At 44.9% G+C, this 9,019-nt stretch overlaps 1 protein-coding gene across 6 annotated transcripts in view; it reads left to right on the top strand.

Moving 5' to 3' along the window:
* The first annotated feature begins 1,235 nt into the window (after positions 1-1,235).
* MTUS1 (microtubule associated scaffold protein 1) overlaps positions 1,236-9,019 on the top strand; it is a 108,132-nt gene continuing 100,348 nt past the window's right edge. For 2 of the 6 annotated variants that reach the window (XM_072335719.1, XM_072335713.1), the window contains exons 1-2: positions 1,625-1,774; positions 2,247-2,337. The gene's annotated coding sequence lies outside the window, so the exon portion shown is untranslated. Of the gene's footprint in view, positions 1,567-1,624; positions 1,775-1,881; positions 1,972-2,246; positions 2,338-9,019 lie in introns of those variants that run through there. The other 4 variants (XM_072335717.1, XM_072335714.1, XM_072335715.1 and 1 more) reach the window with 3 other exon arrangements.

Raw genomic sequence — 9,019 nt, 5'->3', positions numbered from 1 at the left:
CTGTATATAGTAGCGGAGGATGGAAGGAAGGTCAGGCAATTAGTGTGATGTCAGGCATTTCCTATGGAGTCACCAAATCTGTTCTGTACAGATGCTTATTTGGGCACATAATGAACCCCGAGGCTGATGGCAGCAGGGTGCCTTACTGGCACTGGAAAGCTTCTCTACCCAGATGTTATGTAGGCAGAGCTTACCTTCTGGAGCTCTGTAAAGGTGAGTGAAAGATTTTCCCTCTGTATCTCACGTTATGGGCAGTTCCACTGGCTGTAGACACCATTTTAGTGCCTAGTCTCCAAAGCACCTCCACAGGGTCAAGGAGTCTGACATGAGCCTGACATGAAACCTGCGGGGTGTGAGGAAAGCAGGTGGTGCTCATTAATACTGCACAAAGGATCGGTTCACCCAGTCCACATCCTTCACAGGAACAACATCGCTTCTGATTAAAAAACAATAACAAAAAATAGCTTTTCACTCACGGCAGTGCTGAGACACAACAGTCCTTTGCCTGGATGTGGGAGCGCCTCACGGACACTCTCCTTGCTCTGGTGTGGCACAGGACACAGCTGCTGTCATTCCTTGGAGGGGAGTGCAGGCTCTGCCACCACTCACACAAGAGCAGCACAAAGAGCATGTGACATAACAGGAGGTGTGAAAAGGAAACCATTGTGGAAGTGGTGCTCAGGGGCTTGATTTAGCAGAGGGTTGTTAGGGTAGTATGGTTAGGCTGTGGTTGGACTTGATGATCTTTAAGGTCTTTTCCAACCTGAGCACTTCTATGATTCTAAGGCAGAGTTTAAGCTGTAGCGGTTGTCACTGAACTCATAAACTTAGTTTCTATTTGCATTCATATCCTATTTTGCATAAACTCAGCACAAATCTGGCATCCTGCAGCTTATGCCATTAAGAAGATGGAGCTCAGGCCTTTCGGCCCCGATGCACACCATTATGCTCATCTCCGACCCGCGCAGCTCCCGGCTGACTTTGCAGAACTGAGCACGTTACACGGTCCCTCGCTTGGGGCCGGGATCACCGACAAGGCGAGCGGGGGTGAGCGGAGCTGCCAGAGCGCGCGTCCCGGCCAGGCTGAGCCAGTCGAGGCGAGGGGAATGCGGCCCGGCCTGCCCTTCCGCCGCCCCGGGTTAATGATTTACTCCGGGCCGGGCTGCCGGGCGGGCCTGTGAGGCAGCCACTCGCGCGCCCTCATGACTTCACGCGCGGCGCGCGGAGCCGCACGCGGTGAAACAGGACAGAGGAGCCGTGCAGTCATTGCCGCCACTCGCAGCCAGCGCTGCTCGGCTCGCGCTGCAGCTCTTCCCGCCGCCGCCTGAGGGGAAGGTGCCCGCTGCGCCCGGCCCGGCACCGCCGAGAAGCCCCAGCGGGGCGAGAGCGTCTCGGAGCTCCTTCCCTGCTTGCCGGACAGTGTTTTTAGTGGCTGACCCACTTCGCCCGCTCTCTACCTGCGCTTCTCGCCGCCATCTGCGCGGCACAGCGCTCTTGGGCCCCCTCCGCGCCCCCGCCGACAGAAGCACCGCCCAGGGGCGGCCCGGCCCCGCGGCCCGACGCCAGGTGAGCGGAGAGGAGCGGGGGGCGTCAGGTGCGGCCGGGGGGCGGGACGGGACGGCCCAGGAGAGAGCGGCAGCGCGGAGCTGTGCGGCTGTGGGGGACGTTGTGAGGTGGGAGGGCGCCGCGTTGCTCGGTGTCGGACTTCTCTTGTGAGGGAACACCCGAGCTGAGCGGAGGAGTTGGCAACGGAGAGCCGGCGCGAGTACTTCAGGTTTTAAAAGTTTTTTTTTATTATAGTTATTTTCGGTTAACGGGAGCCCTGCGTTGCGTGCGCGGTGAGGGGGCGAGTCTGGCCGGGCTGCGAGCGCGGGGCCGGGTTGGAGTACAGCGGCACCCCGCTCTCCGCCTCCGCGTTCTCGAGCGGCCGCGCACCCGCAGTACGTGGTGCGAAGCCGGGCGGCGGCGCAGGTGGGTCTGAGGAGAAGGACCGTGCGCTGCGGGGTCCGGCGCGGCTGTGGGAGGGCGCGAGGGTGTGCGCTGCTGCTCCGTGTCTGCCTGTGCTGCCAGGGGAGAGGGGAGCTCCTGGGAAGGACGCTGGGCTGATACCTGATACCGTTGTTTCGATGCAGCAGTGCTAATATTTATGTTGGGGGGGGGGGAGGGGGGGGGAAAGAAACCAAGAAGAACCCAAGAAGAACCCTAAAACCAACGCCAACATCTCTTCCCTCCCCATTTATTTCAAGTTCCAGAGCGAAGTAGAAAACCGAGCATCCGCTGCTCACTGGGGTTATGCGTGTCCTTGCTGCAGGCACAACTCTGGTATCTGACACCAAGGTGAGGGTTGTGCAGGGGTGTTTTGCTTTATTTATATTCACGAGGTGAGGTGTGACGGGCTGTACAGCTGTGCTAACCCCCGCGTGTGGGGTTGGTCTGAAAGATCCACTCTTGCTGTGGCGGGTAAAACAAATAACTATTGGGCGTTTCTGATTCATTGTAAAGTTGATGATAGCTTAAAACTAGCTATAATGTGAAATTTGGTTAATAGTGCACCTCACCTAACAAATTGGGTGATACAGAGGTTACAAACAGATGTTTGTGTTTAATAGTTATCTATTTATTTATTTTTCTAAAGGAACACGTGGTTCTCTCGTTGTGGGATTAAACTTTTCATGGTGTGCAACTTACTTTTGCAACCTGCTGGATTTGTGTCACTGATGTTTTTGGAGAGGGCAGTGGCAACCAATATGGATGCAGTTTGGATCAGTAAGTGAAACAGGCGCTGAAAACTGCCAGTGTTCCCATTGACATACATAGTGCACCTATGGAGGTACAGTGATGCATTGCAGTGGCTGCCCCACGTGAGCTGATACCAGCAATTAGTTCTCTGTGCTAATTACTGTGGGTGAGCAGTAGTTTGCTATTGAGCTCTGTTTTCATAGAGGTTAATTGTGTTGCGTGGTAACAAGGCTGTATTTAAAATTCACCTAGTCCTGAGTTGTGATTCCTGTCTGAGATCAGAACGCCTCGGAGCTGTGGCCAAAGAAGAAACAATCAGATGGTTTTGATGCTAAAACTCTGTTCAGCATCATTTTCCACGCAGTGTAAACGTGATTCTGTATATAATGACTCCATAGTTTTAAGATATTCAACCAAATGTCAAGCTTTTCCTAAATATCAGCTTAAGACTGGTTTTTCATAGTGTCTTTCCAAGCAGTTTAGGTGAAGACTTGCTTTTTATTTTGAATGCATAACTTGGTTCCCCATCCTGTTGGTTTGTTGTTTTTTGCATAGTCACTTCTGAGGGGCTGATTTTGGCTGTAAGACTAACTGTGGTAATGTGATATAAATGCCTTGGCAAAGTGAGAAATGAACAAAGTAATGACACACTAAATATATTTTGGGCTCTTATTTCTAACTCTTGGGTTTTGTGGCTTTGAACTTCCGTCTGCAATCAAGTATGGAAGAAGTGGGTTTTTGTTGGTGGCTTTTTTTGTTGCTTTTGTTTTGTTCTTTGGAAAGCAAAGATTCTTGCACAAAGCTGGATTATGATGGAAAATGTCAAATATGGTATTTTTTGTACATTTCAGAGCTTAGCACTGAGCTGAGATCTGACATGCTGAGTAACCAGCAAAATAGTGTTACTTGCAATAGAAACTGTGGGATGCAGTTTAGCTGTCCTGATGATGAGGGTTGATTTACACAATTTTATTTACGTATAAAACATATGCATAATATGTAACATGCTTAATGTTCATATAAGATGTTAAAGTGTGCTAGTAGTGCTTTATGATTGGAGGCATCTTGTAGTTGGCTGTTGAGCACCCTGTGAGTGAAAGTACCACGTTAGATATTGACCAGGCAGAAAATGCTGAAGTGATTGCCTACCCAGAAGGCCATATTTCTCTTTGGCTCATTTTCTTCTCTTAATTCATTATTGTAATATTACCTCATGTAACATTAAATCAGGACAATCAAGTGCTTCTGAAGCTGTCTGTATCCCATGGCTTCTGGGGGCTACCTGGCAAGTTTCTGGGTTGCTCAGTCTGTGCAGGAGTGAGGCTGAAGCAGGGAGAGGTTAATGCTCTTTATTTTGCTTTCTCCTGTGAAAGGAGAAACAAGAGTCAGAGCTTCTTCAGTGTTTACAAAGTGTAGCTGGCTGTTGTACAGCTTCTGTTAAACATTCTCACTTTTTATGAGAACAGCCTAGCTTTTTTAGGGGGAGTGCTTGCATTGAGTTTCATCCTTCTTCTAACTCATATGCGAGGATGTGTTTAGACTCAGCAGTTGTTCTGATAATGGCATGGGAAAATCTAAGTTGTTTACTGCGCACTTATTTCCCCTGTTGTCTCTGAGATTATTCTGCAAAATATATTGGCTATGCAGATTTATATTTTCTGGAGAAAACTCAGTGCTATTTGATAGTTTTCCTACCTCCAAATAACAAATAGTATTAATACTGTTTTTTTTCTTAAATTTCTACATTAGTGTTTTCTTTCTAGTACCAAAAAGTCATTTCAGAATGTAGCTTTCCACCAAACGGTATGAACTTATGTTTTACTCCATTAACTTTTCCTTCCCTTGGGTTAATTGCTTTAATCCCTAATTATTTGAGTGTTTCTCCATGTAAGTTGCTTCTCTTAAACTGCTTCCATTAGTATCTAATTGTTGCATCAGGAATAACTCATGCTGCTGCCAGTATGGCTGTGCACTGTCCACCTCTGTTAGATCTTCATTCCCCTGGGTCTGCTATTTGGTCAGTCTCTTTCTTTTTAATCCTAAAATTTATATCATCTTCTCCGGGTTACTGTAATCTAAATACCACATTGCCAACGTGCTTTCAGCAGTCTTCAAATGTTTACAGAGGTTTCACTACTGTTTTTTCCATGTTATTAAATACCTCAATAAAAGTGAATGCTAGCTTAGTTTTGTGTGTAATAGATGTGGATACGCATAACCATGTGTGTGTAGGGGGGAGTACTTAGGAGTTCTGCAGGGAAATGAAATGAAGCACTCGGAACACTAGCAGCTGTACAGTCAGAACACACATTGGGTTCTGGTGAGCTGACTTGTGCTGCGGGTCCTGCTAGATGTGCATGTGGCTGTTGCCTTTCTGCATTGACCAACAGCGGCCATAAGTTGCGCAGTGAAGGTAATGCAGTAGGGTGGAAGCACTGGAGTGTGTGTGGTGTATCACTTCATTCTAATGGCTGATAATTGCTAATAACTGTAATACTTTTTGTTGTAGCTTTCTATATGCCTCTAACAGGAAGAAACAAGAAGATCGAACTTCTAGTGCCACTTTACTTGCTTGCATCAGTGAAGAAGGTGGAGACCTCTTTTAAAAAGCAGAGCTGTGGAAGGAGGAAGTGCAGTTACTTTTAAATTAACTGTTTATTTTCAACTGATCTGGCAATATGTGGGGCCCATATCTTGTCTTGGGCTTGACATCTTTGTTTGATGGCATCTTTGAGTTCTTGATAGGGTGTCTGTTGAAATGGTTCTGGTTTTATTTTTTTTATTCCCTTTACGGGGTCAGCTGCAATGCCAGATCTACATGACTGGTGAGAAAAATGCTGTTGTTAGTCATTAGGATCCTGAACGTCTGTGGTGATACTTTTGAATGGGTGTATTTGGTTTGGGGATTACCACAGACTGGTCTTTCACTTCCGTTCATCTCCTGTTTGAGTAGCTGAGGCTACTGGAGGAACGTGCTTATTGGTCTTATTCCTAGCATTGAATTGCAGCAGACTGAATGATCTTGACTGAAGAATGTATAAAATATGATCGTTATTCCAGGGGAGCTAAGAATCTGTTTGTTGTTGATAGAGTTGTGGTAAAATGTAAGGACAGGTAAAAAGAAATTCTTTGGGAAGAGGAAGGGCTGTGAACGTGTCCATCAGCTATGGTTTGTGTGCCTTTTATCAAAGTAAACATAATGTACCTATTTTATTTTACTTGGAGTTTTACCCATATGCTCCTAATGAGTGAAGTGCTGCTCTCATTTGAAGAGATCCAAAGGTAAGATTCTCCAGGTTTTGGTAGTGCTGCCCACTTTCAGCACAAGGAGGGTGTCAAGGAAATTGGCCTAAAGCGAGCTGTTGGTGCCCCTAGTCTTGAAGGTTATGCATCCTGTCATTGTGCAGGGACACTCTTTAGTGTGCTTCAGAATTGCAAGAGGGCCGTAGCATAGGTGTTGGGTAGCTCTTTGAATGGGAGCTCCTGCCGTCAGAATCCTTAGACACTCCCTCTGAGCATAGCTGCCTTTCCTGGGACTGGCCTGTCCTCTCATCCAGTTGAAGCTGAGATCTGTCCAGTGTCCTTTGAATTGCTTTTAGCTTGGGGAGGTCTCCTAGCCCTCTGGAAGAGATTAACAGGAAACTTGGTTGTTGCTGCTCTGTGGGTAAATAGTGAGAAACTGGGAAAAGTGCTTCATGGTTATAAGTACAAATTGCTTGATGAATGATTATTCTGCAGAAAAGTAGCACGTATAAATTCTGTGAACTTGGCTCCTTGCTATGCAAGCTTGTATAGAGCTTCTTGTCTAACCCTTGTTAGGTGTTATTTAGTAAGGTTTCCAGTCTGTGAGCAATAGCTGTGCACACAGCATGTTAGTACGTGTAAGCTGGGTGTCCAGTTTCAGAGAAGTACAAGGAATTGCTTGATTGAAATTTGTAAAAACTGAACATGCTTTTTCAGTTAGATGTTATCTGTGTGTTACTTTTGAGATCTTTAATTCTATATTGTTTAGTGTTACTTCTTTGTAGCTGCAGTATTCCTTATTGTGGTTTCTTGTGTCTAGTTTGGCCTTTAAATGGCTTGATAAAAGGCAGCTTATGACGAAGTCACAAACTATAAACATGTGGAAGTAACTAAGGTATGCATTCCTTTTGGGAGATGCACACACCAAATGGATACGTAATACAAATTCCAATGTTAGGATTGTTTATATTGCCATTAAAACACTAAACGAACATTTAAATTATGAATAGTCATAAAACCTTAAACCAGGTAGATGTTGTGTTGTTGAATTTCAGTGGCATTCTTTTAGGGAAAAAAAAATGAGAATAAGTTGAAGCTTGGTTTAAAAAGCTTGACACCTATTTCTGCCATAGGTACTGTTGTTGGGGAATATCATGTCAGCTACAGTACAATGTCACTTGGAGATGAAACTCTTCTTCTGATGGAGGTGGACCTGTCACAAAGCATGAGCTCTCCTGGCATCTTCATTACTAGGTTTTATTTAATGCTTGGCAAATTTTCTGCCCATTTGCACTTATTCTGCTCATACCTGAATGCTGCTGTTTGTGTTTAACTAGCTTAAAAGTCATCCTTCTCAGAATGCATCTCCTAAGAAGTCATCTTCTATCAATTAAATCTGTTTCATTTTCTTCCAGAAATGGGAGTAATTAAATGTGATTAAAAACCACATGGTTCTTTCTTGATTTGTCAGCCCAGATGTTTGAAAGCTGTTTTGTGTTGGTGGAGCAGCTGGCAATTAAAGTTGCTAAAGCTGAAATAAAACCGTAGCCTATTAGGTTGAGAGGGGTGTTTGTTGTGAACAACTAGTTGTTGCAGCATTGGTTATGCAATATTAGAATTTCCACTTCATGGAGATTAGTAAAGCAAACTCATGTATGACCTTACATCTTCCTTAAAGGAATTACTTTTAGGCTCAGTGTTGGACTGAAATAGTGAGCTTGGCAAGCTAGTCAAAGAAATTAATGCTCTAATTGTGCTCTCATACTGCTGTTTTGCACAGAAACCTAAACATTTTCTTTAAAACATTTTGTGGAGACTAGGTGACTGTTCAGTGTTCTTGGCAAAGACAAAGGCTCCCCTGTTGTCTCTAATGGAGTATTTATTTGTTGGTGTGAGGCAGAGTGAGGTTTGCTACACGTGTTCCTGTTCTGTCATCCTTTTTGTAAGTAGATTGGTGGTGCTTCACCCATCCCTGAATGTGACTTTGTGATTCCTTTAGAAGGACTTAGCAGCTTCCAGTTTTGGCAACATGTAGGTGTTAAACCATTACTGTTTGTCTCGTTTTTGTTTATATATATATATTTTTCTCCTTCCCAGTTACTTCTTTGGGGAGAAGGAAAAGAGAAAAGTGGGTATTTCTTTGCCTGCTCCTTTCCATCTTTTGAATAGCAGTCATCCAGCCCTTGTGTAGCTGTTGTGCTTAGAGCAGCCATTCAAGACAATGTATGTACATCAATATTTCTAACTTTCAACTGAAGCTCTTGGTGTCCTGTGGATTCTTCCATACCCCTGATAGAGTATGGGAAGAGTTCTCCACTGATGCTGTCTCCTCAAAGTGTGTTTTGGCTGAGCATGGCAGCATAAACCTCACCCTTGCTATCACTGGTTACAGCCACTTGATGCAGCCACCTTTGGCTGTACTGGCTTAGTGGTTATTGGCACTGTGAGTGGGCTCTGGCTGTGGTTTATGCACTGCATACTGCTTTTCTTCTATTAGCAGTCTAGATTAAAACTAGTCTAGTTTTAATCTTGAAACTATTACTCGATTATGCAGGGGTAGTAATAATAAACTATTATCTAATCTGGGAAGCCTACTGATTATAATGCTCCACTGTTGCAATGCTGCCTAATTGCGTGGCTCATGTGCCAGTTTGGTCTCGGCAGAGCATCTTTGTCCATCCTTAATGCTGACCTGATAGATGTGTTGCATTGCAGATACATAAGAGACTTCTGTAGGAGCTTAGTATTTCTTGATACTGTAACCTCTGGACAACTCACTGTTCCGAGTATGCTTTCAACGTTTGAAACTAGGCAGTGTGGTATATGCACCTTCTCAGTTGTACTTTGGATATGGGTAAGTTTGCGGGAGCTAAAGCCTGTTGCAAGCTTCCACTAAGAAAGCTTTATTATCTATTTTTATTTTTTATATAGTCCTCATTTAGTGATACAGTCCAGACTTAGGACACTGTACTCTGCTGACTTTCAAGCAGCATGAACCATATTAATTGCCTGTAAAATCTCATCTTTTGTCATGTTT

The sequence above is a fragment of the Excalfactoria chinensis genome, chromosome 4, assembly GCF_039878825.1.
Source record: "Excalfactoria chinensis isolate bCotChi1 chromosome 4, bCotChi1.hap2, whole genome shotgun sequence".
NCBI classification, from domain to species: domain Eukaryota; kingdom Metazoa; phylum Chordata; class Aves; order Galliformes; family Phasianidae; genus Excalfactoria; species Excalfactoria chinensis.
Note: the sequence above shows the minus strand (reverse complement) of the source record. Positions and strands in the feature narration are given on the sequence as shown.